Here is a 17523-nt window from a genome sequence, read left to right on the forward strand (position 1 = left end):
TGGCTGTCCTGAGAGTCTTGAGAGTAATCACATTCGAAGACGCTCCTGTGTCGGTAAGGTACCTCTTGAACTCTGAATCTTTGATGCGTTCGGTAACATGTAGGGCACGGTTGTGACCTTCCTCTGGTTGATTACAGCAAACGTCTCCGCCCGCTGATTCTTCGAGAGGTGTAAAAGTTCGCATAAACTTTCCACTGAAGCCGCTTCCTGATCCACCGACCTCTGGTTCATAGTGAAACTATTGACTTGAGGAGGATTGTTGTGAGGATCAGTACCCAGTGTAGAAGTTTCCATGACAGGACCGCTCATATCTGATGTCATCTTGATGAGGAGATCGAGTATGTCGTTTATCGCTTCTTTGATCAGGTCCATGTAGGCCCGCGCCGCTGAAGTACCTTCTCCGGGTGTGTTGAATGTGTTCCTTGTTGGCTCCAGGGGATGTCGCGGCTCTTGTGGCAATCGATTGGTTAATGTCTCAAGAAAAGTGAGTACCTCTTTCTGAGTTGTATCCATGTCCGTTTGGGCCCTAGCGAGAACTTCTTGTCTCTCCATAAAATCCACCATGGTAATAGGGGGTTGTCCTCCTCTGGCTCCTCTAGCTCCTCGTCCCGATGGAGGAGTGGAAGTTGCTCTGGTGATGGATGGAGGCGTTACAGTTGAAGATATGCCAGGGTTTGCGGCTGCTCTGGCTCTGGTGATAGGAGGTGTCACGCCCAATGGAATATCTCCTCCTGCTCCGATGGTGCTGGTAGTAGAGGAAGTAATTCCACGAGATACATTGATGGTATTGACTGGCTGCACGGTGACACCACTGATTGGGACATCAACACCGAGAGTGTTGTCAGAGCTAGTCCCGTCAGGATTAATTGCTGATCCAGAACTAAGATCCACCATTTTCGAAATCAGTAAAATTGAATTGGTATTGAAGAAATTGACTTCACAACCGAGAGATTAATCTGTCGCTGTGGTCACCAATTGTTTAGGGGTGAAAACTGTTTCTGCGGTTTTTGGTAATTTTGGGTGTGTGTGGATGAGAAACGAATCTAAACCCTAAACAAATGCACTGCACGGGAATGCTTTCTGATTCGAGAGATCAATTTGTACAATTATGGCCTAAACCAAGAAATGGTCGTTCCAGACTTGCTTCGGTCACAAAGTGAATGAGATGGGGTTGATCTTAGGGAGGGAAGCAAAGAAGGTGTTGAGATTTTGGAGGTGTTGGTTGTTTATGACTTGTATTAGAAAGAGGAACTGGCTTGCAATGATGTAAGCTATCAGTTCTGGGTGTTTGAATACGTTGTATCAACACTTGATTTCTGTCTTGTCTCTTTTTTGAAAATAGGGAGGAGAGCCTATTTATACAAGTCATTGAGCCTAACCCTCATCACTCGTGGGAAGTGGAGGAAGTGGAGTGATGGAGTAGTGGAGTCGTGTTAGTGTCACACGATCAATATTTTCCCACTTCTCCCATCATTACTAACCGTCCATGTCTTCCTGACACGTTCTTGTGATGGCGCGTTGCGCGCTGCACGCTGTAAACCTCCAGACCAATATCCCAGTAAGTATCCCCCAGTTTGTGACATGCTTGATTCTCGATTGTGTGGATCGTGGGACCCGCAGAAGGTAGCATACGGTGCTAGGTTAAATAACTAAGTTATTTGGGAAACCGATATTTATGAAATATCGTGTGTATTATATGCATGTAATGCATATAATATATTCAATATGCATGAAGCATCACTGTTTTAAAGCTTATCGGAGTAAGTCGCGGATTAAGCGTCTCAAAACAGCTGCACGCATAGCTACCTTCAAGTGATCGTTTGGAGGCTGCGTAGGCAAGCCCTCCCTTGGCCAATCACATGATGTGGTAGAGTGATGGATGGTGATCACCGCGACACCTTATTGGCCAAATAACTCCTAGCTTGGGCTTCCTAACAAAGCTGGAAGAGTTGGACGGACGAGATGATATATGACACTCATCTGCGACCGTTGATGAAGTTTTAGGGTTTTGAAGAGGTGTGCAAGCATCACTCTTCAGCTTGGTCGAATCCAAGCATGGGAGACGTTTTTGACAGGACCGACCGGGCATGCGTGTAGACGGCTTGCCGGTGTACACGTCCGTACCTCATTGTCCCATGAATATGTGATCTAAGCCACTCAATTTGACCGGCAAATTTGAGTGGTTGAGATTGGTTTGCGGCAGAAATCCATTGCCTCAAAAGAATTGGAGACCACGCAACATGCGTAGTTTGGGCGCACGAATCGAGCCATTCGTCCATGTTTGGCATTGGCCGATCGGTCATGCGTGTAGATGGGACCACAGTGATCATGTTGACATGCTCGGGACCTTTTAAATCTATATCTACACCCTCCATCCAAGCTTTCGAAGATGGACGCTCGTGATCGATTAGCGACACATGTAACATGCCGCAAACCCTAATTAGGGTTTTGGATCAGTCGTGCGCATGCAACTTTAACCAAACGATTTGGCAAGCCATGCTCCTCCCTTGTGGAGGCCGATCGTGTGGCTAGAGAGTGGGCCCGCCAGACTTGACCGATCAGCCACCAGACTTGGCCGATCGTATAGCAACACTTGACCGATCAACCACCAGATGATCTATGTCGTCCAACTAGGTCGGCGAAGTTGAACGACCGCGATCTGTTTGAGACCGACATTGGCAGTCTTGCGCGTACAAGCTTTTCCAAGCTGCTCCACACAAACCCAACCATCCTACTTCAGGCTGGCGTTCGGTGGTTGTTTTGGGGGCGTATCATGCATTCGACCGATCAGGGGATAAACGTGCCCGCTGGTGGTCATTAAGGTGGTAGCCTGCTCCTGCTGGGGATAGTCTAGGCTGGTTGAATGATGCGGCCAACTTGCGTGGTCGTGATTGTTTCTGAGACTGTCATGGACAATCCAGATTTCCCTTGGGGAATTAAATATGCTCAATCGGGCTAGTATATCACACCGGGAGATGTAGCCTGTACGGATATTTCTTGCATGCCTCACTATTGACACTTTGAGATTCGTGTTACTCTGCTGAGAACAACACTCAGTTATCATGCCGCACCAATAATGAGAGTTCTGCGGGAACAGCACAGGAAACACAAGGCTAATCATGCATTATAAATAATGCTAAAAATTCACAGGGTATTTGGGATTGTTGCCACATGCTCCAACCTGGATGAATTTTGTGTATTTAATTCACAGAATACTGGGATTGTTGCCACATGCTCCATTCTAGGTGAATCAATAAAGCGAAGAAGTATTCATCACTTATCAAATAGCTTTATCTTCTGCAAGATGTCAGCATATTAAATTTGGCTTTTACAATTTTAGACCTGAACTAAAATCCACCATCAACAAATATATAACCATTGTTGGATATAAACATTGTGTGATAACTCATACGTGCGTAAGTCCTTATTCCTTGAACCAAAGTATGCGTACTTTGTTGCTCATGAAAACCGGAAATATAGTCCGCGCACCATCGGAAGTTCGCGTCCCGTGAAAATCTGCTGGAGTTTGTGAACTGAAAACAAACTTATTCCGCGTACTTAGGTTGGTTATTTTCCAAAAACGATTATTCGTGAACTTAAACTTATATAAACTAAGGAATGCATAATTGCAAACCGTGGCTATAAAGTTCATGAATCGATTCGAGTGAATCAAATTGTTTTTGCTTCGATTGTGTCTTGTATACTTATATAAGATCTAAGCAATTGAAGAACTCTCTAAATAGTTAATTTGAGTCATTTGAACTAGTTATGGTAAAGAAGAATATGGTTGATATGAAAGTGCTCATATGGTTAACCATTTGGTTAACTATCATTGAACCAACTAAATGTACGTGTTTGGGTACGGTTAGACAAACCTAAAACGTGCATTTCATTTGTGTGTAACGAGACCCTGTAGGTTAACGACTTGAAGACTTCATTGGGATTGTGAAGCCATACCGATACTACTTTCTTGCAGTTGTGTGTTCTGATCTTGCTGATTCTATCGTGTTGAGTACAATCATAACGATTGTCTAGAGATTGATATCTCCGATAGGCAAGATATAAAAGTAGTCACAAACATCTTCATTTCATTGTTTGTGATTCCACAATATCTTCTTTCGCCACGTCGATTAAGATTATTGTGAGGTGATTGATAATATACGCTGTTCTTCGGGAATATAAGTCCGGGTTATCAATTGGTTCATGTTCACCTTGATTTATCAAAAGACGGAACAAAAACTCATAGGTATTTATGTAGGAGACATATTTATTTATTATCGTAGACTTTTCTGTGTGATACAGATTTGTTTATTAAATTCTTCGACTTTGGGTCGTAGCAACTCTTAGTTGTGGGTGAGATCAGCTAAGGGAATCAAGTGTGTAGTATCATGCTGGGATCAGAGACGTAAGGAGCGCAACTGTACCTTGGATCAGTGTGAGATTGATTAGGGTTCAACTACAGTCCAGACTGAAGTTAGTTTGTATTCGGCTAGTGTCTGTAGCGGCTTAATACAGTGTGTGTGTTCAATCTGGACTAGGTCTCGAGGTTTTTCTGCATTTGTGGTTTCCTCGTTAACAAAACTTCTGGTGTCTGTGTTATTTCTTTTCCGCATTATATTTTGTTATATAATTGAAATATCACAGGTTGTGCGTTGAATCGATCAATTGGGAAATCCAACCTTTGATTGTTGATTGAAATTGATTGATCCTTGAACATTGATCTTTGGTACCGTTCAAGTGTTTTCTCTTGTATTCAATTAGACTCGCAGATTTCTATATGCTTGAGTAAGTATTGAATCGAGAAAGTGAGATATAACTTTTTGATATACTTTTATTAAGATTGATCCTGACCGTCTAGTTGATTCTCTTAAAAGTATATTGGAGTTAGTCCATACAGATTGCTAAGCGAAATATTGGGTGTGGTTGTTTTACCCCCGCTTTTTCAGTTTTATGATAAACATGTTTGATTACTTCCTTAGACATCCAGATAAGAATGTTATGAAGTTTTTCATTCCGCAAATAAAAACAACATCTCCTCTCAATATGACCATTGTTTCCGCAATAATAACATATGAAGGGAATGTTATTAACCGGTCTCATATGAACAGGAGGTTGACCACCCTTGTTTTTTGAAACTTCTAGCGCTGAAGGTAATTTTTCACTTTTACCATCAGTGAAATTTTTCTGCTGGAAATTACTATTAGTGCAAACAAAATCAATTTTGCTACTACTTGAAGCGTTTATTCCTTTATAGCGCAAACCTCGTGTATCACGATGTTTTTTACAATCTCCCAGCATAGTGGATAATTTTGTTGACCTAATGTTAAACTTTTACAAGTTTTCTTCCAGCATATTTACCTTGTTATGAGCAGCAGAAATACCATCCTCCAATTGTTTTTCTCGTGAGAGAAAAACATTTTCTTTGTTATTAAAACAACTTTGTTGAGAGCTACATCTTGCTTCAGATTCAGCAAGTTCTTCTTTCAACACAAAGAGATTTCGACGAAGATTTTCACATTCGGAATTCTTTGAACGCACATCTTCTTCACAATATTTAAGAAGAGATTATACCCATAATCGTAACCCTTAAAGAGTTTCATCATTTTCTTGTTTTCTACACAGAGAGGAGTCAGAAACTTAGTCAAGCAAGATGTTGACTTCTTTTTATTTATGAGATGGTCAAAAAGCTTGATGTATTGCGAGACTTCCTCGTCAACATCTTGTCCATCATCTGAATCACTTTCATGTGAAAGATCATCCAACTGTTCATCTAGGTGTGTTCCCCAGTTATACACATTTCAGACAATGGAGAGGACGTGAGAGATTTCTCAGGAGAATCAAAGCTTTGAACCAAACCAGAAAATTTCTGAATCGGTGATACGTTGTTTGATATAACACTTCTGTCCATATTGTCAAATTGCTACGAACACGGACTTACGATGTCTTAAATGTGTTTGCCATCTCTGATACCAATTGAAAAAACGGGGGGTCTAACAACCACACCCAATATTTCGTTCCACAATCTGTATGGACTAACTCAAATATAATTCCAAGAGAATCAAATAGACAGTCATACTCAATCAAGAAAAAACATCCAAGAGTTATATCTCAATTTCTCAATATAATCTGCAATCGAACATATAGAAATCTGTAGCCCGATTGATATGAGAAATAACTTGAACGGTATCAAAAACCAATGTTCAAGTGTCAATCAATTTCGATCAACAACCAAAGGTCGGATTTACCAGTTGATTGAACTATGCCACCCTGTGATATTTCAATTAGATAATCAAATATAATGCGGAAAAGAAATAACACAAACACCAGAAGTTTTGTTAACGAGGAAACCGCAAATGCAGAAAAACCCTGGGACCTAGTCTAAATTTGAGCACCACACTGTATTAAGCCGCTACAGACACTAGCCTACTACAAGTTCACTTCAGACTGGAATGTAGTTGAGCCCTAACCAAGTCCCACACCGATTAAGGTACAGTCGCATTCCTTACTCCTTTGAATCCAAGCAGGACTCTACGCACTTGATTCCCTTAGATAATCTCACCCATAACTAAGAGTTGCTACGACCCAAAGTCGAAGACTTGATAAACAAATTTGTCTCCCACAGAAAAATCTATTCTGATAGATAAATCTGTCTCCCACAGAAATACCTACGAAGTTTTTGTTCCGTCTTTTGATAAATAAAGGTGAACATGAACCAATTGATAATCCGGTCTTATATTCTCGAAGAACAGCCTAGAAATATCAATCACCTCGCAATAACTTAACTATATGGTAGTAGAACAAGTTATTGTGGAATCACTAAGAATGAGACGAAGAGCTTTGTGATTAATTTTTATATCTTACCTATCGCAGATAAATCTCGAGCCAATCTTAGAGAAGATAGTACTAAATACGATAAAACAAGTAAGATTAGAACACGCAACTACAGAGAAAATAGTTGGGTCTGGCTTCAGAATCTCAATGAAGTCTTTAAGTCGTTAACCTATAATGGATTTAGGAAAAACCTAGGTTAAAGGAGAATCGACTCTAATACGTAACTAGTATCACACAAGAGGTGTGGGGATTAGGTTTCCCAGTTGCTAGAGTTCTCCCTTATATAGTCTTCAAATCAGGGTTTAATATCTTTGAAACAAAACAATCAATATTCACCATTAGATGAAATCCTGATTAAAGAATCAAGCTAAGTTTGCTTAAAACCAAAGCAATATATCTCTCCACCATTAGATGGTCTTAGCTTGTTACACACAAATGAAACATACCTTCATTTAGATATGGGTAACCGTACCTAAACGTGTATATCCATATGAACACTTTTCTATTAACCACATTCATCTAACACTTTTAGATCAAATGAATCTAATTATGTTACTCATAGAGTTGTTCAATTGTTTATATTCTCATAGAAGTATACAAGACACAACTGAAACAAAATCGGATTGATTCAAGAGAATCAATTCATAAACATTTAGCCACAGTTTGCATAGATTTCATTCCTTAATTTATATATGTATTTTTTCATGAGTATGAAATCATACTTAACCAATTTTAGAACATAAACCAACTTAGTTTGCAAACGGGTACTCAAACTTAAGTTCGGGACTTTGGTCTTGTCCGACAGTTCGCAAACGGGTATGCATATTGTCTTCCCGGACCTAACTCAGGTAAAGCCGTTCGCATACTGGTATGTGTACTTGGTTCATGTACTTTAACAGTTAAAATCGTTCACATACTGGTATGCAAACTTGGTTTCCGGACCTGAATCATACTGCAACAGTGTAATACCCCGATTTTGGCGGTGGTTCGCCAATGGAATGGAATATAGGTAATGGTTTGTCCTTTCCTAACACCGAGGCCTTTTCAGCACAATTGGCTCCAGAGTTGGCAGAAAACTCTGCAGTTTAACGTGATCGGGCAGGAGCAATCCATGGACGGGTATCGGTAGAGGGACGGGTCATTACAAACATTTTGGATACTGGTATGCATATTGTGCTATATCCAGATAATGGTTAATTGTTCTAAAATCTCATTTCAATCATTGAAACATCCTTATAAGACGACAATAGCTGTCTTACACAAACTTTTAGCTTATAAGTAATTTTCAAGTGATTGAATGATCAATACGAAACATTCTGAATGTACATCAGATGATTGTCTCACACAAATCATGTAAGATATTTCAAGGAAATTTTCACATGATCATCTTTTAACTCATTATTTAGTTTCCAACAAATAAATTGTTTCCAACTAAGATCGTCAAGAATAATGATGAATGTAGCTAAAGCAAAAAGCTTCCAACACATATTTCGAGAAAGATATAAGCGAGTTAAACTCAGATCAAAATATCAAATGTGTATAATTTGAAAGTCTATATAACTATACGACTTAGTTTCAATAGGAGATAAAATAGAATATACTTCTGAGTGATAGATAAGTTTTAGTCTCCACATACCTTTTGTTGATGAAGTTTCTCCAAGCTTTCCTCAGTAGATCTTCGTCTCCAATCGATGAACCCCGTGAAGTCTAAAGCTCAACTACACATTTTATCCTAGTCCGAGACATAGCTATAAGTAGACTAGAAATCAAGACTTATAGTTTTGATCACCTAAACTTGACAAACAAGCTTGAGATACAACGCTTGCGAGTTCGACCGAGCGGTGCTCTAACACCTTGCAATAGGATTTCCCCCATGTAAACGTCGTTGAAATTTGAAAAACTCCTTATTCACCCCACAATCTGTGTCTAGCATCATTGTATTGCAAAATGCTGGTTTCTCCCGTAGTTTGATCAACACCCTTTTCCTCAAATAAGTGATTTCACACCCATCATATTCCTTGGAAAGATTTGTAAAGAGTTCTAGCTCAACGTAAAAACCAAAATTACCATTCAGAGGGACGTCGGTGAAGAATATGAGGTACTCATGAAAACATTCAATCTACAAATGTTAGATTATCATCACTTGCTTAAATTTTTTGTTGGTTGGGAAACATGAGGTCCTTTAGCTTCACGTCTCGTTAAGTTGGTTGGCTTGGTGTCGATGGAAACATCAGATCGTTTTTCTTCATATCTCGTTCACTTGTTTCGCCTTATCCTCACTACTCCACCTCGTTTCCCTGATTCCTCTAAACACATAGATGCAGTATACTCGTGGGATAAAGAATCACTACGGTTAGTATTAATGTTAGCATGATTCTTATCCAACGCCTTCGTACACTTACTTGTTTGTTTGTTTTGTTGCTTGGACTACCTCTGGGATTACCATTTTCTGGTTCGTAAACATTCTCCGGAGTGTGTGGTAAACGATTCTCCTCATGTCATCCCAAAATATTTGATTTTGCAGTTTGTTCATGTTGTTGTATATCTTGTGTACGGTTCTTCCAATTTTGGCGTCCCCAAACTCTTTTCCAGTCTCTTCCGTGGGAGGAGGGGTGAAACTTAATTATTTCCAAAATAGATCAGTGTCGCCTAAAGGAATCACACAATATTCATAGTTAACTTTCATATAGCGACAAGGGAATCCCATAGACTTATTCATGTTACAAATATATACTTCGTCCAACTTGGTGTCTTAATCCTTAATCAACTTCATCAAGGTTATTAAAATCGTACAAGTCACAATTTGACTCGTACGATTCACGCTAAATTTTTACAAATCGATTCGAAAAGCAAAGTTGAATCGTATCTCTACAGATCGTAAAGATTTTTTCCTTAAGATACGATTCTTGACTTTTACCAAGATCATGAAATCTAAATTAAGTTGCAAAAATAAGTTAGTATGAATCAAACCTTGCACCTAGAACTCCTTGGTTGAGTAGTAAGCCACCAGACTGTGCCCGTTTTTATTGTTATAAGTGTATGTATAATTATTTCTATGTTGATCTTGTAGTTGTTTACTAAATATGGTAATATTATTTGCAAAATATTTTCATATTTTTAATTTCCAAGGAACATATAAAAATGACCATGAACCTGCGACTCACGATTCGCGTTATGATTCATGATTTCACAACCTTAAACTTCACATTCTACCATCAACTTCTCAATACGAGAAACGATTTATCACCCAATTAATAATCTTGAAGATTGAGCTCTTTTTTGGAACTTTTCTTTGATTCTATGAATGTGGCGAATGAAAGAATTTTCTATGGCATTAAAAACATTCATAATATTATCAATACATCCAGAAAGATTCTTCTTCAATTGGTAGTGAGCCGACTATACCAAACTTGTCGCTTGATTTCCCAAGTGTTTATGGTGGTTGATAAATGCATAAACAAACCTATTTTTCTGAGGAGTGGTTATCCTTATCATCATTATTTATTATGTGAATGATATTAATTGGTGGAATATGCGATTTCCTCATTTTAGCTTGAAAATGCGGGGGGTCTAACAACCTCACCCAATATTTCGATTAGCAGTCTGTATGGACTAACTCCAATATACTTTCTAGAGAATCAACTAGACAGTCAGACTCAACCTAGAGAAAAGTATATCGAGGAGTTAATATATCTCTCACTTGATTTGATCTTTACTCAAGCAAATAGGAATTTGCGAGTCTTTATCAAATACAAGGATGATAAACTTGGACGGTACCAAAGACCAATGTCCAAGGATCAATCGATTTCCAATCGACAACCAAAGGTTGGATTTCACTATTGATCGATACAACGCACAACCTGTGATATTTCAATTATATAACAAAATATAATGAGGAATAGAAATAACACAGACACCAGAAGTTTTGTTAACGAGAAAACCGCAAATGCATAAAAACCCTTGGACCTAGTCCAGATTGAACACCACATTGTATTAAGCCGCTACAGACACTAGCCTACTACAAACTAACTTCGGTCTGGACTGTAGTTGAACCCTAATCAATCTCACACTGATTAAAGGTACAATTGCGCTCCTTACGTCTCTGATCCCAGCAGGATACTACGCACTTGATTCCCTTATATGATCTCACCCACAACTAAGAGTTGCTACGACCCAAAGTCGAAGACTTTAATAAACAAATTTGTATCACACAGAAAAGTCTACAAAGATAGATAAATTTGTCTCCCACAGATAAACCTAAAAGTTTTGTTCTGTCTTTTGATAAAAATCAAGGTGAACAAGAACCAATTGATAAACCAGACTTATATTCCCGAAGAACAGCCTAGTATTATCAATCACCTCACAATAATCTAAATCGTATGGTATCCAAACTAGATATTGCGGAATCACAAACGATGAGATGAAGATGTTTGTAATTTGTTTTTATCTTTCCCTATCGGAGATATAATCTCAAGTCAATTATTCCAATTGAACTCGTACGATAGAAAATGGCAAGATCAGATCGCTCAACTACAAGAGAAGTAGTTTCGTCTGGCTTCACAATCCCAATGAAGTCTTTAAGTCGTTAATCGACATGGTCTCGAAAAGAAACCTATGATTAAAGAAGAATCGACTCTATCAAACCAACTATTATCACACAGGAGGTGAGAGGATTAGTTTTGCACAGTTGCTAGACGTATCCTTATATAGTTTTCAAATCAGGGTTTGCAATCCAAGTTACCTTGGTAACAAAGCATTCAATATTCACCGTTAGATGAAAAACCTGATTTATCCAAGCTAATATCTTTCAATTGTTAGATCGAAACTTAGCTTGTCACACACAAATGAAATGTATTAATTTAGGTTTGAGTAACCGTACCTAAACGTGTACATTGGTTGGTTCACAAATGGTTGACCAATGGTTAGCCATATGAGTGATTTCATATCAACCGAATTCATCTTTCTCATAACTAGTTCAAATGACTCATAAGAACTAGTTCAAGAGTTGTTCAATTTCTTAGGTATTTATACATAGACACAATTGAAACAAAATCGGTTTGATTCATTTGAATCAACTCATGAACAATATACCCACGGTTTGCAAAGATTGCGTTCCTTATAATTTATTGTTTTAAGTCCATGAACTACCGATTTGAGAGATAACCATCTTGGGTACGCGTACGGGTATGCGTACCTTAGATACCGGATTTTGAGTTGGTTTTAGTTTCCAAACTCAGCAGACTTTTTTGGGTGAAAAAGTTTCGCCAGTACGCGTACGGGTACACGTACCTAAGGTGACTGGTACGCATACCCAACTTGTCTCCTTAACCAATACCGCATGCACACATATGCACGCACTTGGTTTCCGGCACATGGATTTATACACAAATGTGCGAACACACTCAATGCTTACATCCATAGGTGGTTACATATTCTCAACTCTACATTTCAATCATTGAAACATTCTTCTATAATGTTATAACAGTCGTTAGACATAAAGAATCGACTATCGTCATCAAAGCTATTTTCAAAATTGAAACGTCATCATGACTTTCATCACTGGTAAAAATGAAGATGGTTAAAGCAAAAGCTTATCAACACGTATTTCGAGAAAAAGATAGGCGAGTAAACTCGGCTCGAAATAGCAAGTGTGTATGTATGAAAACTATCATACTTATACGACTGTTGTCTCAAGAGTATGAGATAGAGTAGATAGACTTTTGAGTGAAAAGATGAGTTCAAGTCTCCACATACCTTTTAGTCGGATGAAGTTTCACCAATTCCTTGAGTAGTTCTTCGTCTTTGCAAGATAATCTCCATGGAGTCTGGAGCTCAACTATTCCTAACTATCCTAGACCGAGACTTAGTCATAAGTATACTAGAAATCAAGACATATAGTTTTGATCACTAATATTGACAAACATACTTGATATCGCAACGCATGCGAGTTCGACCGAGCAATGCTCTAACATAGCTACTTTGTCCATTTCTTGAGGAGTGAGTCTTGCGACAATTACATATCCTTAAAGATATTCCGGAAAAGGGCGGGTATGGTGACTTTCTGAACCTTCGTATAAAACTCATTTCTTTCTTTGTTTCTTTGTTGATATCAAATAAAAGCTTGAATGTGCAATTTGTCTTCTTTCAGATAGTTGTATTTCTCCTTCCGGTATTTTCGTTATACACATAACCCTTCTTCCAGTGACTTTCATTCTAACAACTTCTCTCACTAACCATTTTAAAGTACGTTTTGCTAGATTTTCCATTCAAAACTAATCTATATCAAGTTTTGCATGTTTTTTATCCCAAAATATTTGCTTCATCAAAATTTTCCCATGTATACATAGGGTAAAATATAAAGGTGCAATATTGACAATTCATTTCAAAATATTGAAGCACACATAAATTGTGGTAACTTATCAATCCATTCACATAATGGATGGATGTACCTACGTACAAAATACCAACATGAGAAGTTTGATCATCCACATGTATAGGTTCAAGTTGTATCTATGAAAATTATCACGACATAAGTTGCAAATACAAAGCAATACTATCAGGTTCGGCATGGTCGACCATGTCGAATACAAATATAATATCTATCATAGCTAGGTTCGGCATGGTTTCTTAAATTTTTCTTAGAGAACATACAAGTTATGCAAGAAACTCTTCAAATTTACCTTTACCGAACATATTAGCTTGTTACGCAAAACACATAAATTCGGCAAGGTAAATTAAACTTGGTATTACTAGCCGAAACTAGTACTCCAATTTTTGCGCTAAGTTTCTACGTGTAGATTCGGCTAGAAAAGTGGTGGACTCGACCAATTCGAACATTAGTACTCTGTAAAACCCAAAATATGAATTTGTATAGGAGTTCTTGAGATCATGTAGCCGAATTAATCCTAAACCTTCATTAAAGCTAAGTTCGGCTACCAAATCTGAAGAATAGGTAGCTGATCTAAGCCCAAACTCCATTAAAGCTAAGTTCTGACGAGACCTGGAGAATAGGTTTCCGAGTTTAAAATCGACCTAGCGGAAACTCATATATATATTTTACCTTCAGCAAATTTTAGCCAATTCAAGCAACAAAAAAAAAACGTATGCCCGAGTATCCCAATAATATTCATATCCTTCATTTTGGTCCTCGTTTGGCTCGTAAAAACCATCATATTGAGATTGAGTTTAGGGAAGAATACATTTCACTAACTAAGAAATCTCTCATTATCGAATCGTTATTGTTAGAGCATGGCTCGGTAAACCTCGCATGCTTTGCTATCTCAAGCATGTTTGTCAGTGTTAGTGATCAAAACTATAAGTCTTGATTTCTAGCCTACATAGCCAAGTCTCGGACTAGGATAGAAAAGTGTAGTAGAGCTCAAGGACTTCATGGCGATTCATCATACAACGACGAAGATCTATACAAGGAACCGTGGAACTTCATCAACAAAAAGGTATGTGGAGACTTGAACTTATCTATCACTCAAAAGTCTATCTCTTCTATCTCCTACTTCTTATGAGACAAAAGTCGTATGCCATATAGACTAGATCATACACATTTGACATTTCGAGCTGAGCATTCATTGCTTATCTTTTATCTCGAAATCGTGTGTTGGTAAAATGTTTCGCTTTGATCAAGTTTATCTTCACCTAGTGACGAAAGTCATGAAAAGTTTCAATCACTTTGAGAATTGCTCTGACGTGAATCGGTCTGTGAATAACGGCTACATAGCGTCCTCTGAGAATGTCACAACGATTGAAATGAGAGTTTAGATTACATAACCATGTATTCCTTGAACCGAAGTTTTCGAACTTTTTTGATCAAGAGAAATCGGAAGGATTGTAGAATTGGCTTGCCAAGTCCGCGAACCCAGTTCGCAGACTCAATCCGCGGACTGTCGGAAGTTCTCAACCGAGAATTTATGCTGGATTTTCCAAAACTCGTTTGTGTGCTAAGTCCGCGAACTCAGTTTGCGAACTGGCGGAAGTTCTCTTTCCGAGAATTTCTGCTGAGTTTAGAAAACTCAACCGATTAACTTAAGTCCGCGAACTTGTTTGTGAACTTAAGAGGTTATGATCTAAAGATGTGCTCTGAACATGAAACATTAAATTACTAAGGAATGCTTTATACAAACCGTGGCTATAATGTTCATGAGCCGATTCAATCGAATCAAATCATCTTTGTTTCAATTGTGTCTTGTGTAGTTACATAAGATCTCATAGCAATTGAACAACTCTTTAACTAGTTCATTTGAGTCAATTGAACTGGTTATGGTGAAGAAGAACAAGGTTAATATGAAATGCTCATATGGTTAACCTTTTGGGTTACTATGTTGAACCAACATACACATACACGTTTGGGCATGGTTTTCACGAACCCAGTAAACGTCTACCCAAGTGTGTGTGACAAGCTAAGTTTTCGATCTAACGGTTGAGAAATATTAGCTTGAATCTAAATCAGGTTTTCATCTAACGGTGAATAAGGATTGCATTGTAACTAAGGGAAAACCCTGATTAGAAGGCTATATAAAGGAGACATATAGCATTGTGCAAAACTAATCCCCACACGTTTGGGTGCTATTAGTGCTCCCACTAGAGTCGATCTCCATTAACCTTTGATTTTCTTCTCTAAAATCAAGTTAACGACTTAAAGACTTCATTGGGATTGTGAAGCCAGACCGATACTACTTTATCGTAGTTGTGTGATCTGATCTTGCATCTTCTATCGTACGAGTACAATCGATTGATTGGCTTGAGATCGTGAGAGTTCTCCGATATGCAAGATAAAAAAGTCACAAACATCTTCAACTCACTGTTTGTGATTCCTAGACAATCCACTTGTGTAGTCAGGAAGGATTGTAGAGAGGTGATTGATTAATCTAGGTTGTTCTTCGGGAATATAAGACCAGATTATCAATTGGTTTCTGTTCACCTTGATTTTATATCAAAAGACGGAACAAAACCTAGGGTTTATCTGTGGGAGACAGATTTATCCTTTGATAGACTTTTCTGTGTGAGACAGTTCTGTTTATTATCAAGTCTGTGATTTTGGGTTGCAGCAACTCTTGGTTGTGGGTGAGATCATCTAAGGGAATCAAGTGCGTAGTATCCTGCTGGGATCAGAGGCGTAGGAGTACAACTGTACCTTGGATCGTGGGAGACTGATTGGGTTTCAACTACAGTCCAGTCCGAAGTTAGTTTGGAGTAGGATAGTATCTGTAGCGTCTTAATACAATGTGTATTCAATCTGGACTAGGTCCCGGGGATTTTCTGCATTTGCGGTTTCCTCGTTAACAAAATTTTTGGTGTATGTGTTATTTCTTTTCCGCATTATTTTTTATATAATTGAAACAATACAGGTTGTGCGTTGGTGATCATCAATTGGAAATCCAACCTTTGGTTGTTGATTGATATTGATTGATCCTTGGACATTGGTCTTTGGTACCGTCCAAGTATTCCTTGTATTTGATAAAGACTCGCTATTGTTTTTAGCTTGAGTAAAAATCAAATCAAGAGAGAGATATTAACTCCTTGAGATACTTTTATCTAGATTGAGTCTGACTATCTAGTTGATTCTCTAGCAAAGTATTTCGGAGTTAGTCCATACAGATTGCTAAGCGAAATATTGGGTGGTGTTGTTAGACCCCCGCTTTTTCAGTTATGAAGATTAGAGAATACTTCCTTCACTCTACAAGTTGAAGGTTCACAATCCTCAGAATTATCACTCAAATCCCTCATTTTGAATTCAAGAACATCAAAACCTAATTTGTTATCAAAAAGTTTTTCGAAAACTCTTCTGCTTTCTTTTCTTCTCTATCTCAATAGTTCTGATTCTACAACTAACGCTAACTCCGATTTATTATCTAACTCGCTAATCTAATCTAAAATCAACAATCAATTAATTTAAGAAAGAGCATTTTGACTATTAACTAAAGTATATGGATAAGAAACTTCTTACTATCTTCGTTTCTGGAAAAGAGATACTTTCATTTTTTTCATTTTAGCCTAAAAGTAAGTCAAATTGAAAAAGTGAAACTATCTCTTTACCAAAAACGGAGAGAGTATTTTTATATACTTCGTACTTAGCAACCTAGAACAAAATTGAGGATGCCCCCTCAAAAAAAAAATGGGATGGTCCCCAAAGATAATTTTAAAGTATGTCTCTTCTAAAGCTTCCTGGTGTAAACCCATTGTAGCTCTCAATATCTATCCTCTTATCTTGGAATCTCAAAATCTTCTATTACATTTGGCAGTCATCATAGCCACTTAATCAAAATTGTTTATTCTCTAGTTACTTTGTAATTCATTATAGACTGGGCCAATTAGCTAATTAATCTTTTCTGCACCAAAATGAGACCAACCTTTTTCTTCATCCAGATCTTTTTTTTATCTCCAATTAATTAACACATGTACTGATAATGAGATTTGTATATGAAAGAAAACAATATTGAATTTGAACTTGATGCACTCAAGGAGAATGTAGAGTTAGTTAGAAATTTGGAGCAACCAATCTTACCACCAGTGCACAAGAAACCAATCATTCATCCAATTTGCAAATGATGATTGTTTCTAACAATGTTATTGATAGTCCACATGTTCCTATGATTCGGATCCAACTACGATCCATCTAAGGATGAATCAGATGTTGAGATCTCATTTCAGAATAAAACAAGCTCTAATATGAATCACTTG

Source organism: Papaver somniferum, unplaced genomic scaffold (genome assembly GCF_003573695.1).
Source record: "Papaver somniferum cultivar HN1 unplaced genomic scaffold, ASM357369v1 unplaced-scaffold_128, whole genome shotgun sequence".
Taxonomy (NCBI): Eukaryota; Viridiplantae; Streptophyta; class Magnoliopsida; order Ranunculales; family Papaveraceae; genus Papaver; species Papaver somniferum.